Source organism: Ceratotherium simum, chromosome 9 (genome assembly GCF_057802395.1).
Source record: "Ceratotherium simum simum isolate JZ-2026a chromosome 9, ASM5780239v1, whole genome shotgun sequence".
NCBI classification, from domain to species: Eukaryota; Metazoa; Chordata; class Mammalia; order Perissodactyla; family Rhinocerotidae; genus Ceratotherium; species Ceratotherium simum.
In genome coordinates, this window is record NC_141908.1 from 12,952,995 (window position 1) to 12,969,166 (window position 16,172).

Sequence of the window (16,172 nt, forward strand, 5' to 3'; positions counted from 1 at the left end):
CATCCTCAATGGTGAAAAACTGAAAGCCATCCCTCTAAGAACAGGAACTAGACAAGGATGCCCACTATCACCACTTCTATTTAACATAGTACTGGAAGTCCTAGCCAGAGCAATCAGGCAAGAGAAAGAAATAAAAGGGATCCAAATTGGAAAGGAAGAAGTGAAACTGTCACTATTGGCAGATGACATGATTTTATATATAGAAAACCCCAAAGAATCCACCAGAAAACTTTTAGAAGTAATAAATGAATATGGTAAAGTTGCAGGATACAAAATCAACATACAAAAATCAGTTGCATTTCTGTACACTAACAATGAAGTAGCAGAAAGAGAAATTAAGAATACCATCCCATTTACAATTGCAACAAAAAGAATAAAATACCTAGGAATAAACTTAACCAAAGAGGTGAAAGATCTGTACACGGAAAACTATAAAACATTTCTGAAAGAAATTGAAGAAGACACAAAGAAATGGAAAGATATTCCGTGCTCTTGGATTGGAAGAATTAACATAGTTAAGATGTCCATACTTCCTAAAGCCATCTATAGATTCAATGCAATCCCTATCAAAGTTCCAACAACATTTTTCACAGAAATAGAACAAAGAATCCTAAAATTTATATGGAACAACAAAAGACCCCGAATAGCTAAAGGAATCCTGAGAAAAAAGAACAAAGCTGGAGGTATCACACTCCCTGATTTCAAAATATACTACAAAGCTGTAGTAACCAAAACAGCATGGTACTGGCACAAAAACAGACACACAGATCAATGGAATAGAATCGAAAGCCCAGAAATAAACCCACACATCTATGGACAGCTAATCTTTGACAAAGGAGCCAAGAACATACAATGGGGAAAAGAAAGTCTCTTCAACACATGGTGTTGGGAAAACTGGATAGCCATATGCAAAAATATGAAAGTAGACCCTTACCTTACACCATACACAAAAATTAACTCCAAATGGATTAAAGACTTGAATGTAAGTCCTGAAACTGTGAAACTTCTAGAAGAAAACATAGGCAGTACGCTCTTCGACATCAGTCTTAGCAACATCTTCTCAAACACCACGTCTAACCGGGCAAGAGAAACAATAGAAAAAATAAACAAATGGGACTACATCAAACTAAAAAGCTTCTGCACAGCAAAGGAAACCATCAACACAACGAAAAGACAACCTAACAATTGGGAGAAGATATTTGCAAACCATACTTCTGATAAGGGCTTAATCTCCAAAATATATAAAGAACTCATGCATCTTACCAACAAAAAAACTACCAACCCAATTAAAAAATGGGCAAAGGACCTGAACAGACATTTCTCCAAAGAAGATATACAGATGGCCAACAGACACATGAAAAGATGTTTGAAATCATTAACTATCAGGGAAATGCAAATCAAAACTATAATGAGATATCACCTCACGCCCGTCAGAATGGCTATAATTAACAAGACAGGAAACAACATGTGTTGGAGAGGATGTGGAGAGAAGGGAACTCTCATACACTGCTGGTGGGAGTGCAAACTGGTGCAGCCACTATGGAAAACAGTATGGAGATTTCTCAAAAAATCAAGGATAGAACTACCATATGATCCAGCCATCCCACTGCTGGGTATTTATCCAAAGAACTTGAAAACACCAATTTGTAAAGGTACATGCACCCATGTGTTCATTGCAGCGTTATTCACAATAGCCAAGACTTGGAAGCAACCTAAGTGCCCATCAAGGGATGAATGGATAAAGAAGCTGTGGTATATATACACAATGGAATACTACTCAGCCATAAGAAACAACGAAATCCAGCCATTTGTGACAACGTGGGTGGACATTGAGGGTATAATGCAAAGTGAAATAAGTCAGAGGGAGAAGGTCAAATACCGCATGATTTCCTTCATTAAGTAGTAGATAATAACAACAATAAACAAACACATAGGGACAGAGATTGGATTGGTGGTTACCAGAGGGGAAGGGGGGAGGGAGGAGGGTGAAAGGGATAATTCGGTACATGTGTGTTGTGATGGGTTGTAATTAGTATTTTGGTGGTGAACATGATGTAATCTATGCAGAAATAGAAGTACAATGATGTACACCTGAAATTTTTACAATGTTATAAACCAATGTTACTGCAATAAACAAACAAACAAAAAAATGCAACACACAAGTTTCTTCTTCCTCTGACTCTATGATTATATGACTTTATTCCAAGAAAACAAATCTAAGCTTCAGGGAATTTATGTTCGAAAATGAAAATGAGCCCAATGATTTCATCCTTGCCCCAGGGCACCACACTCCCACTCAGAAAGTCAGCAAATGGTTCATACCACACACTTCCTGGGGTGACCTGAAAACCTAGTCAGCAGGGGTGGACACCAGAGGGGCAAGACTCAGTGAGAGCCAAAGTACTGAAGAATATGCTCATGTGCTGAGAAGCCATTTCCTTGGACCTTCTGCTCTGCTCCCATATCTCAACAAAAATGAAGCATGAGACAATCACACCAAGATACCAATGTCAGATCATCAGTAACTCAATCATGCAACAATCCTTACAACTTCATGTGCCCAACAGTGGGCCAGGCCTAGCAGGAGGCTGAAGAGAAGTAAATGGGCTTGCAAAGCAACTGGGGAGATGAACAAAATGTTACATGAAAGGAGACTAACAAATAAGGTGATGTGTGCTGAAAGCTAAATGAATAATATAGGAAGGAAATATGAGACTAAGACAGAAAGAATTTGAACAAGAAAGATTACCGTGGGCTGAGGTGATTACAAAAAGCTTCAAAGAAATGGCAGAGCTTGACCTGGGCCTTGACAAGCAAGGAATACACAGAGAGGCAGAGAGAAGGCACACACCAGAGGATATAACAGAGATCAATACATGACAAAAATGCTGTTTAGAGTGGACGGAGAAGATCATTGAGTTAGGTGGGGACAAACTTAGTCATCTGGAATTCCAAGATGAGGTGTTTGGAGTTTATCCTGTAGGAGTAGAGTTTTCAGAACGTTTGGAGCAAAGAGATGACGTGAGAAAAGAGTAGCAAGACTCACTTGATAATGGACTTCGTAGACCTGAGTTTTCTTGTGTAACTCAAGCTTTACCATATTTGAATAAGTATAGAGTCATGTAAGACTAATACCCCAAATCTGCTGGTACTCTTCCCAAGAACCTCATCCCTCTGTAATCTTTCTGAGTCTCCTGGACTCATGATGATTTGCTCTGCTTTTCTCTTTGATGATCAGGGGCTATGAATGGGCAGCACCTCACTACTTCCATTGCTAACAGGGCCAGCATAACAACACTGATGCCTCTGAAGTAGGCATTGTCCCCAGTGCTGTGTTGAGCTATGCTGGCACTGTTGTCTTTGCCATATCAAAAGACTCATAGAAGTGGGCACGAGGCCACCTCCTCCACCCACTAAAACTTCTTCTCACCTGAATTCTATCTCCTTACTGAGTGCCTTATTAAAACAGGACTTTCAGCTTCTTTCCTTCAGGCTCAGATATGTGACTAGACCAGGCTGGGATCCAATATCTCAGTTAAACACTATTTGGCCTTCTAATTCCAGTCATTTTCCAGAATCCTCTGGGCAAAAAAACAAACAAAAAAAACCCCATAAAAACCTTGTGCAAGTTGGCTTCTGGCACCTTGCCCACTAGTCCATCAAATGTGCTCAGATACAGGTATTTGCAGAACACGCCAACAAGATTAGGTATATTCTGATGGATAACAGTACAGGACTGAAGATGCTGTGTTTACATTTAGGGACCCTTGGATGAGTTGTTTCTCACCAGGCTCCATCTAGTCAGAAACACAATCTCATTCTCTCTGCTGCTGTACCCGGGCATTTTGCAAACACAAGGCCTTCCTTGTCCCAGTTATGCAATACTGTGAAAGTGCCTGCATCCAATGGCACCACAAGCAAGTGCCTCCAAACACGCTCCCTAGTCAGCCTCATCCACAGAGGGTTGGCAGGACTAAGAGGCAGCCAGTCATTGACAATATCATCTCAATCATTTCTCAAACTCAGGTTTTATCAAACTCCAGACTAATAAATTCTGCTTGGCTGATGGAGATGCACAAAAGGAAATGAGGCTACTTGGAAGAAACATGGAGAAAAACAAACACATAAAGATACACATTGATCTCTGATGTATTTTTCTACCAAAACTAACAGTTAACTTTGGCTTTACAATAAAAATTTCCCCAGTGTCCGGAGTTAACTTCGTATATGATCCAGAGAGGTTTGCACTTGCTCCATGTTATCTACAAACACTTCCTTCAGGCCCTAAAACATAATTCCGCTTGGCTTTCAAATGTAGGATCATAAATGCAAAATGACTGGAGTTGTATTATCTGTTTCTATCAAGGGTGCCATTAGGTTTTATATACCTCTCACTGATTTCAACTAAGCACCTACCACTAGTACGATGAGGTAGTTTATATTCAACAGGACACTAGCTTTCAAAACTCTCTTAGTATTGATTTTACCAGGAAATGCTTTGATTTATTTTTGAAGTCAGTCCTCAATTGCTTACGATTCTTTAAGGGAAAAATAGGGATGATTAAAGTTGCAATAAGCAAAGGTCTTCACCTACCACAGTACTTCTTAAATATCTCTCCCCTTGGATGCCATTGCTCGAAGCATGACAAGAAACATATTGCTGTATTAGGTCAGCTTTGCATTGCAGGATGTCTTTGCCCAAATATTAGTTATGATATAGCAGGAGGCATGTGGCAGTGTTGTTGCTAGTAGAATGTGACTCATGTACTGTTAACACTGGCATCACACAGTTTCAATAGGGCTTAGACATACAGTGGCAGGCAAGTCAGGTTTGACCAAGCAGAAATTTTTATCAATGGACAGGTTAGCAATCTGGAATTCAGGTAATTAGAAAAGAACAGAGAAGCAGGGATTCAAAACCAGGAAGTAAATAGAAGTTAGATCTGTCTGCTCTAAACTCAAGAGGCGACAGGAGGAGGAGGCAGATTAGGTCAGGACGTAGGGAACATTTCTCTAGGACAATGTTCCTTGTACTTGAGTGTCTTTAGAATCACCTTGTGGGCTTAATAAAACACTTATTTCCGAGCCCCACCTACCGAGTTTCTGATTTAATAGACATGAAGTGAGACATGAGAATTTGCATTTCTTTTTACTTCTTCTCAGTTTTATTGAGATCATAATTGACAAATAACATTGTTTAAGGTGTACAACATAATGATTTGATACATGTATTTATTGTGAAATAATTACCATAATAAAGTTAGTCACTACTTTTATCATCTCACATAATTACCATTTTTTTTTGTGGTGAGAACATTAAAATCTAATCTAACATTAAATTGCTAAGAGAGTACTCTTAGCAACTTTCAAGTATATAACAGTATTATTAATTATAGTTACCATGCTATATACTGGATTCTCAGAACTTATTCATCTTATAACTGGAAGTTTGTACCTTTCAATCAATATCTTCTTATTTCCCCCACCCTCTAGCCCTGGCAACCACCATTCTGCTCCCTGTTTCCACGAGTTCAGCTTTTTTAGAATCCACATATAAGTGAGATCACACAGTATTTGTCTTGAACTGTTTGACTTATTTCACTTAACAAAATGCCCTCATAAGCTATACTTGTTGTCACAAATGGCAGGATTTCCTTCTTTCTCATGGCTGAATAATATTCCATTGTATATATTTCACATCTTCTTTATCCATTCATCCATAGAAGGACACATAGGTTGTTTTATATATCTTGGCTGTTGTGAATAATGCTGCAATGAATGTAGGGGTGCAGACATCTCTTCAAGATTGTGATTTCATTTCCTTTGGATATGTACCCAGAAGTGGGTTGCTGGATCATAGGTATTTCTATTTTAAAATTTTTGAGGAACCTCCATACTGTTTTTCACAGTGGCTGTACCAATTTTCATTCCCACCAATAGTGCACAAGAGTTCCCTTTTCTCCATAGCCTTGCCAACCCTTATCTCTTGTCTTTTTGATAATAGTATATCTACTATAGATTTTTATTTTGTGGTTACCATGAGACTTACATAAAATATCAATATTTTTATAGATATAACTGTTTATTTTACATTGATAGCAGCTTTGATTGCATACAAAAAACCTCTATCTTTTTACTCCCCCCTTTTGTGGTTTTGGTGTGACAATTTACCTCTTTTTATATTGTGTATTCATTAACAGATTATGGTAGCTATACTTATTTTTAATACTTTTGTCCCTTAACTTTTATACTAAAGTTAAGTGGCTTAAACACTGCCATACTACAGTATTAGAATATTGTGAATTTCATTATATACTCACCTTTAGCAGTGTGTTGTGTTAGTTTCTATGCTTTCATGTTACTAATTAGTGTCCTTTCATTTCAGCTTAAAGAACTCCTTTCGCACATTTCTTGTAAGGCAGGTCTAGTGGTGATTAACTTCCTCAACTTTATTTGTCTGTGAAAGTCTTTATCTGTCCTTCCTTTCTGAAGGACAACTTCACTTGATACAGTATTCATTTTTGGCAGTTTTTTCTGTCATCACTTTGAATATATCATCCCACCCTCTCCTGACCCGTAAGGTTTCTCCTGAGAAATCTACTGATGGCCTTACAGGGATTTCCTTGTAAGTTACAAGCTTCTTTTCTCTTGCTGCTTTTAAGACTTTGTCTTTGATTTTTGACAGTTTTATTTTAATGTGTCTTGAAGAAGCTCTCTTTAAGTCGAGTTTGTTTGGGGAAGTATGAGCTTCACGAAACATGCATGTCCAAATCTCTCCATGGATTTGGGAAGTTCTCAGGCATTATTTCTTTAAACAAACTTTCTGCCCCCTCCTTATTCCCTTCTCCTTCTGGGACCCTAATAATGCACAGCTTATTTCTTTTGATGGTGTCCTACAGATAATGTAGACTTTCTTCACTATTTTTCATTCTTTCTTCTTTGTTCTCCAATTAATTTCAAATGCCCTATCACCTAATCCACACATTCTTTCTTCTGCTTGTTCTATTCTGATATTGATGCTCTCTATTACATTTTTCATTTCATTCATTGTATTCTTCAGCACTAGAATTTCTGTGTGGTTCTTTTTATGATTTCTGTCTCTTTGCTAAACTTCTCATTTTGTTTGTGTATTGTTTTCCTGATTTCCTTGAATTGCCTTTCTGTGTTTTCTTGTAGCTCATTGAGCATCCTTAAAACAGCTATTTTGAATTCTTTATCGAATAAATCACAGATCTCCAAGTTTTGGGATGAGTTACTGGAAAATTATTGTGTCCCTTTGGTGGTGTCATGTTTCCTTAATTTTTTATATTCTTTGAAGTCTTGCATTGCTATCTTCACATTTGAAGTAGTAGTTACCTACTCTAGTCTTTACTAACTGACTTCAGGAGAGAAATATCTTCCATCAGCCCTGCTAGGGATTCTGAGGTTTTTCAGACCTTCTGTGGATATATGTGCTCCACACTTCTTGCTCCTTCTTGTGGACAAATTCTTAAGCTTTTATGATTTCTAATCATGCAGAGCCAAGCCATGTGCTGACAACCTCGCATTTGCATTTTCAAGGGCAGCCTCTCCCAGACCTACAGAATCAGGCTGGCTTTCTGGATGTGCTCACTAGCCATTTACAAAATCTCTCTCGTGCTGCCATTGGGAGTGCACATAGGGAGTCAGCCATGGGATAGGGGGATGTGTGGGTGAGGTGTGCAGAGCACTGGGGATGCCCATGGACCAGCTGGGGGACCTGCAGGTGAGGTGTCCCCAGTGGCTCATGGATGGGCTTCTGGATGGAGTCCCTAATGCAGTTAATAGAATCCACATCCCCTTGATACATTCCATTCCGAGCCCTGGCTGCTGTTTTCCCAGCTGCTCACCATCCCCAGTCATGCAGTTCACAAGTCAGTACTCTGGATGAGTTGAGAGAGAAATGGGCCTATTTGGCAGCATCCTTCACAACTGGGGAAGCCAGACGCTCACTGACATGCTCTTACTTTTCCAGAGAAATCATAGGCTCTTGGCACTGAGCTTTGGCATTGAGAACTGAAAAGTTCTCTTGGCACTGAGCTATGCCACCTTGGGGGAGCAGTGATACAGGTAAAGTCAACCTGCTCCTCTTACCTTCTCCAGTGTGCCCAATCTTGAATTTTTCTGCTCTAACCATGTGCTGGAACTTCTCTGCTGGACTTCTGGACTTCCACAAAAGCTCTCTCATCTGTGAGTAATTTGTGTAATTCACTGTTCTCCCAGGCGTCCCAGACCATGGCTGAGAGGGACTGGAGCCAGTTTGTGGGCCACTTCAGAGTCCACAGCCAGGACTGAGGTCTGTATTATCAATGCAAGAGTGGGTGAGACTTCTCCCAGGGCCCTTGGTGTGTGCTGCTGCTGACAGAACCAAAGCTGCATGGAGCTATAGCCCTTTCCAGGTCTATAGTCATGACCACAGTGGGTGAATCTGCTGCTTGGGTGCAGGTATGTCTTCTCAAAATGGCTCTCCTCATTCTTGGACTGCTCTGGGGTTTCACAATCTCCTACCTGAATCCCAAAGTTCTGACAAAGGCACTTTTGTCCCTGGATGGATGCCAAATTGTCTTTGTTGAGGGAAGGATATGAGCAAAGGGTATCTTATTCAGCCATCTTGCTGATGTCACTCCTCTGAGAAACTGCATTTCTAACAAGTTCCCAGGAAATGAATCTGCTGCTGGTCCTGGGGCCACACTTTAAGAACACTGCTGTAGGATTTTTATAGTTGGAATAAGGCCACAGATGAGAAGCCAATTATTTTGGGAAGCAGAATGTTTCCTAAGTTCAGAGACCACAAGCTTGGTTTTAGGCTGAGCCTGCCTATGCAGAAGGGGTGGGAGTAAAGAGAAGGGGAATTCCAAGTGGGAAAAAGCCAGTTTCTAAAACAGCATAGGAAATTAGAAGAAGCAAGAAGAAAGAAGTTTCCCAACAGGGAGCATGGAGTTTCCATATAGAGATTTAGCAGAAAAAAGCACAACAGGATCAACACTAATGTGAGGACAGAGACCAGCTAGCTACTAGCCGAGCTCAGTGCTGGTGGGCTTGGTGAGACTGAATTGGTTGAAAGTGACCAAGGTAGGTACAGGTATCTACAGTGACAGGAAATTCATGCCCACTAAAATATAGATGGGGTCAGGATAAGAGGTGAGTCAGACATAAGGCAGGCCAACATATCCAGAGTGTTCAAGTCAAGGCAAAGTGAAAGAGCAAAGGACTTGGCAGTTGGCCCCAAACCAGAAGATTGCCAGGAATGGGAGAAGCACAGCAAGGGGCAAGAGATGCAGACAAGGAACCATGGTATGGGCTCAGCAAGAAGGCTCAGGAACTCAGGCAAGGGCAGGGTGAAAAGTGTTCTATCAGAAATCCAAGCAGCAGGTGCAAGACCCAGAAGGCAGAAGAAAGCAATTTGTCTGTTGGATCTCAGGAACTAAATTATCTCCTAAGGTAGTAGAAGCTAAGACTAAGCTTGGCTTCCCTGGATTCCTCAGGTGTGTGGTTTACCTGTTGCAACCCAACCCACCTGGCAGTGAGTCCTAGCACCCAGTGCCATCATCATATTCACTTAGCAGTTTCATGAGAAAAGCTGGAAAATTAAAATCCCTGTGTTCTGATTATTTTAACTCAGAGCCAATTCTTTTAGCCAATATCAACGATCTTAAATTTCACTATTTTCATCCTGGGATTGGTATAGCATAGATAATTGAAGAACCAAAAGACATCAAATTTTAAAGTGTTGAGTCCACAGGCTTCTGCACATGTAAAATATATTTATATATATATTTAAAAAATATAAAAATTATGCATATATATGTACCCATTCAACTACAGCGTGTTGGTCTATAGAAAAGGACAGAAAGATAAGAACTATATTAGTTGCATAGAAAAAGGAAATTGGCAGCTCAATGTGCTTTCCAGCATCCTAGAATCAGGATTTAAATCATTTTTCTATGTATTACCTGTCCCCATTCCATTAGTTATCATTGAAGAATTCAACAAATATTTACCAAGTGTCTATTACATTTGAGTTACTTTTCTAGATATTACAGATCCAATTTTGAACAAAATGTAGTCCTTACTTTCAAAGAACTTAGAGTCTACTGGAGGAGACATTCAGGTACCCAGGAAATTAAAATACAGAATGAAGGTTGTGATGGGGTAAGTAGGAAGTGCTATGGGACAATTAGACAACTAGTCTAGCCTTTATAGGGTCAAGAATTCTGTCAGGGGTAGAATTTTGAACATACTTGCCCCATAACACTCTATTTCTGCCCCTCACCCTTATCACCAATTTCAGGAGGACAGTTCTGGGCTCTCAGAAACACATGCTCTAGTTAGGCAAATTAGGGAGACAGTAGCGTTACAGGAAAATGTGGGGACGGTGGAGTCACACTGCTTAGGTTCAAATCCCAGCTCCGCCATGTTCTAGATGTTACATTGGGCAGTCCCTTAATCTCTCTGGGCTCTTCTTTCCTCATGTCTAAAATATTACAAGTCATACCACATAGTGATTTGATGATCAAATGAGAAAACAGATGCAAAAAGTGTAAATGAGCAAACAGTAAATTCTTAATAGGTGTCAATTTTCATTGCTGTCCTTGTTATTATTATTACTACTACTGCCCTATCAGGGATACAAAGGAGCCCTAGTGATTGGAAACATTTTCTATTGATCTAGTTTCTTCCTCGCCAGGGCCTTCCTTCTTAACCTCGACAAGGTTGTCACCAATGCCAGTGTCATCACCATCCCTCAATTCCCTAAATAAAAAGGAACAGACATTATAACTAGGAAAAAAAAAATTTCTGCAAGAAATTCCCAATTATATAAAATTTGATGCTTATGTTTTTAGGGAGATGGAAATAATATAACAGAGTAGAAAGAACTTTGAGAAAAAAGTCTCTTGACCAAAGCGTGTATCATTTTTATATTAACAACAGGATTGTCACACTTAGGTAGGCATAATACTTTTGAGATACTTTTATTTCTTTCAAAGAGCAGCAGGACTGGGACAGAGAAACTGAAAAGGAACACAGCCTCACCCACCTAATAGAAATTGGACAGGAGAGGACTTGTGAGGAAGGATTTGTTCCCGACCCACAGGGGAGCAAAGAGCAAGAACACCTGATGTTCTGGAGGCCAAACTTTGATCAAATCAACTTCTAACAACATTCTGGATGATGGCTTTACTGAGAATCACAGGCAAAGGAGTTTGGGATGTTAAAAATAACATCAGGACTGGCACAGCGCAAGCTTTGATCACTAACGAATCCAGTGTTCCTGCTATGCAAGGGACTAAGGTGGCCGTCCTTTTAGCCTCTGTGTGTTCAAGAAGAGACAGCTGTGGAATGAACCAGCCATGCTCCGAGGGAGATGTTCTTGAAACGCATTCCTTTTGTGGGAGAAAGGACCTGTGCTGATGCCCCTAATACACTGGTCTTTCTCTGCTCCTTTAGAATTTCACAAGGCAGGCCACAGATGATTCGCCAGGAATTCAACCATGGCCTCATTCTGGTGTCAACTATTTTAATTTCGTTGAAGAATAAAATGCTTTTTAACTGTAACTCTGTGGACTGTGGACTGTGAAATAGGGAAACTGAAAGTTTAATATCAAACACGCTTACTCTTCGCTCTCCTTTGGGTTAGGAAGCAAAGACTCCAAAGGAGAGCTTTCTGCTGAAAATAGTCACATTAGTAGCTCAGGTATTTAGTCAAATTGTGGGGCCATAGCTCAAAACATTCGTCTTCTGTCTTTGTGATCTCCCTTTAGAATTGGTTTATAACACTCACATGTAGACTAGTCTATGTCTTTACTGAAGTCATTCCTTATCTATGATTCAAATCTCTTAAAACCATCACCTGTCAACTCCAGATCCAAATTGCCTTAAGTTGGCTCCAGTAGTCAAATCTTACTTAAAAAGTATGATTCAGCACCATTTAAAAATACTCAAAAGAAAGCTCTTTAAAAGTAAGCCCAGAAGAGTAGCTCACCAAATGTCTAGAGCAATATCAATATCACTGGAATAAACATATAATATATAACCTACCAAGATGGCTACTTTGAAGAGGAAACTCTCAGTGTTGATGTGCCATTTGTGATGTGTTTGCATAAAAAATATTAAATTATATTAGTATATAGTTAGGCCTTTTGTGCTAGTTTGTCTTTGTCTATAACACAGGGAAAATTGTTTTATATCTATTTTCTATGTGTATTTCTTTTTTTTTTTATAATTTTTTGTTTATTGCAGTAACATTGGTTTATAACATTGTATAAATTTCAGGTGTACATCATTATACTTCTATTTCTGCATAGATTACATCATGTTCACTACCCAAATACTAATTACAACCCATCACCACACACATGTGCTGAATTATCCCTTTCACCCTCCTCCCTCCCCCCTTCCCCTCTGGTAACCACCAATCCAATCTCCGTCCCTATGTGTTTGTTTATTGTTGTTATTATCTACTACTTAGTGAAGGAAATCATACGGTATTTGACCTTCTCCCTCTGACTTATTTCACTTTGCATAATACCCTCAATGTCCATCCGTGTTGTCATAAATGGCTGGATTTCATCATTTCTTATGGCTGAGTAGTATTCCATTGTGTATATACCACATCTTCTTTATCCATTCGTCCCTTGATGGGCACTTAGGTTGCTTCCAAGTCTTGGCTATTGTGAATAACGCTGCAATGAACACAGGGGTACATGTATCTTTATGCATGGGTATTGTCAAGTTCTTTGGATAAATACCCAGCAGTGGAACAGCTAGATCATATGGTAGTTCTATCCTTGATTTTTTGAGGAGTCTCCATACTGTTTCCATAGTGGCTGCACCAGTTTGCACTCCCACCAGCAGTGTATGAGAGTTCCCTTCTCTCCACATCCTCTCCAACACAGGTTGTTTTCTGTCTTGTTAATTATAGCCATTCTGACGGGCGTGAGATGATATCTCATTGTAGTTTTGATTTGCATTTCCCTGATAGTTAATGATTTCGAACATCTTTTCATGTGTCTGTTGGCCATCTGTATATCTTCTTTGGAGAAATGTCTGTTCAGGTCTTTTGCCCATTTTTTAATTGGATTGTTAGTTTTTTTGTTGTTGAGATGCATGAATTCTTTATATATTTTGGAGATTAAGCCCTTATCAGATGTATGGTTTGCAAATATCTTCTCCCAATTGTTAGGTTGTCTTTTCATTTTGTTGATGGTTTCCTTTGCTGTGCAGAAGCTTTTTAGTTTGATGTGGTCCCATTTGTTTATTTTTTCTATTGTTTCTCTTGCCTGGTCAGACATGGTGCTTGAAAAGATGTGGCTAAGACCGATGTAGAAGAGCGCACTGCCTATGTTTTCTTCTAGAAGTTTCATAGTTTCAGGTCTTACATTCAAGTCTTTAATCTATTTAGAGTTAATTTTTGTGTATGGTATAAGATAAGGGTCTACTTTCATTTTTTTGCACGTGGCTATCCAGTTTTCCCACCATTTGTTGAAGAGACTTTCTTTTCCCCATTGTATGTTCTTGACTCCTTTGTCAAAGATTAGCTGTCCATATATGTATGGGTTTATTTCTGGGCATTTGATTATATTCCATTGATCTGTGTGTCTGTTTTTGTGCCAGTACCATGCTGTTTTGGTTACTATAGCTTTGTAGTATATTTTGAAATCAGGGAGTGTGATACCTCCAGCTTTGTTCTTTTTTCTCAGGATTCCTTTAGCTATTTGGGGTCTTTGGTTGTTCCATATAAATTTTAGGATTCTTTGTTCTATTTCTGTGAAAAGTGTTGTTGGAACTTTGATAGGGATTGCATTGAATCTATAGATTGCTTTAGGAAGTATGGACATCTTAACTATGTTGATTCTTCCAATCCAAGAGCACAGAATATCTTTCCATTTCTTTGTGTCTTCTTCAATTTCTTTCAGCAATGTTTTATAGTTTTCCGTGTACAGCTCTTTCACCTCTTTGGTTAAGTTTATTCCTAGGTATTTTATTCTTTTTGTTGCAATTGTAAATGGGATGGTATTCTTAATTTCTCTTTCTGCTACTTCGTTGTTGGTGTATAGAAATGCAACTGATTTTTGTATGTTGATTTTGTATCCTGCAACTGTACCATATTCGTTTATTACTTCTAAAAGTTTTCTGGTGGATTCTTTAGGGTTTTCTATATATAAAATCATGTCATCTGCAAATAGTGACAGTTTCACTTCTTCCTTTCCAATTTGGATCCCATTTATTTCTTTCTCTTGCCTGATTGTTCTCACTAGGACTTCCAATACTATGTTATATAGGTGTGGTGACAGTGGGCATCCTTGTCTGGTTCCTGTTCTTAGAGGGATAAGTTTCAGTTTTTCACCATTGAGGATGATATTAACTGTGGGTTTGTCATATATGGCCTTTATTATGTTGAGGTACTTTCCTTCTATTCCCATTTTTTTTTTTTAATTTTATTTATTTATTTATTTTCCCCCCAAAGCCCCAGTAGATAGTTGTATGTCATAGCTGCACATCCTTCTAGTTGCTGTATGTGGGACGTGGCCTCAGCATGGCGGCAGAAGCGGTGCATCAGTGCACGCCTGGGATCTGAACCCGGGCCGCCAGCAGCGGAGCGCGCGCACTTTACCGCTAAGCCACGGGGCTGGCCCTCTATCCCCATTTTATTTAGAGTTTTTATCATAAATAGATGCCATATCTTGTCAAATGCTTTCTCTGCATCTATTGAGATGATCATGTGGTTTTTATTCTTCATTTTATTAATGTGGTGTATTACGTTGATTGATTTGCGAATGTTGAACCATCCCTGCATACCTGGAATAAATCCCACTTGATCATGGTGTATAATCTTTTTCATGTATTGTTGTATGAGATTTGCTAGTATTTTGTTGAGGATTTTTGCATTGATGTTCATCAGTGATATTGGCCTGTAATTTTCTTTTTTTGTATTGTCCTTGTCTGGTTTTGGTATCAGGGTAATGTCGGCTTCGTAGAATGAGTTAGGGAGCTTCCCCCCCTCCTCAATTTTTTGGAAGAGTTTGATAAGGATAGGAATTAAGTCTTCTTTGAATGTTTGGCAGAATTCACCAGGGAAGCCGTCTGGTCCTGGACTTTTATTTTTGGGGAGGTTTGTGATTACTGTTTCGATCTCCTTACTGGTGATTGGTCTATTCAAATTCTCTACTTCTTCTTGATCCAGTTTTGGAAGGTTGTATGACTCTAAGAATTTATCCATTTCTTCCAGATTGTCGAATTGGTTGGCATATAGCTTTTCATAGTATTCTCTTATAATCTTTTGTATTTCTGAGGTGTCTGTTGTAACCTTTCCTCTTTCATTTCAGATTTTACTTATTTGTGCCTTCTCTCTTTTTTTCTTGGTGAGTCTAGCTAAAGGTTTGTCAATTTTGTTGATCTTTTCAAAGAACCAGCTCTGGGTTTTATTAATTTTTTCTATTGATTTTTTTGTCTCTATTTCATTTATTTCTGCTCTGATTTTTATTATTTCCATTCTTCCACTGATTTTGGGCTTGGTTTGTTCTCCTTTTTCCAGTTCCTTTAGGTGCACTGTTAGATTGTTTATTTGAGATTTTTCTTGTTTGTTGAGATAGGCCTGTATTGCTATAAAATTCCCTCTTAGAACCGCTTTTGCTGTATCCCATAAATTCTGGCATGTCGTATTTTCATTTTCATTTGTCTCCAGGTATTTTTTGATTTCTTCTTTGATTTTTTTCATTGACCCAGTCGTTGTTCAGTAGCATTTTGTTTAATCTCCACGTATTTGTGGCTTTTCTGATTTTCTTTCTATAGTTGATTTCTAGTTTCATACCGTTGTGGTCAGAAAAGATACCTGGTATTATTTCAATCTTCTTAAATTTATGGAGACTTGTTTTGTGGCCTAATATGTGGTCAGTCCTGGAGAATGTTCCATGTGCATTTGAAAAGAACGGGTATTCTTTGGTTTTTGGATGGAATGGTCTGTATATATCTACTAGGTCCATCTGTTCTAGTGCATCTTTTAAGGCCAATGTTTCCTTATTGATCTTCTGTTTGGATGATCTATCCATTGGTGTAAGTGGAGTGTTAAAGTCCCCCACTATTATTTTGTTACTGTCTATTTCTCTTTTTATGTCTGTCAATAATTGCTTTATACATTTAGGTGCACCTACATT

At 38.9% G+C, this 16,172-nt stretch overlaps 1 long non-coding RNA gene across 1 annotated transcript in view; it reads left to right on the plus strand.

Annotated features, from left to right (window-relative positions):
- The window catches only part of LOC147916235 (uncharacterized), a 111,797-nt gene extending 102,436 nt beyond the window's left edge, over positions 1-9,361 (plus strand). Inside the window, exon 6 of the long non-coding RNA XR_015553157.1 lies at positions 8,242-9,361. This is a non-coding gene — a long non-coding RNA (uncharacterized LOC147916235). The remainder of the gene's footprint in view (positions 1-8,241) is intronic.
- The last annotated feature ends 6,811 nt before the right edge of the window (positions 9,362-16,172 follow it).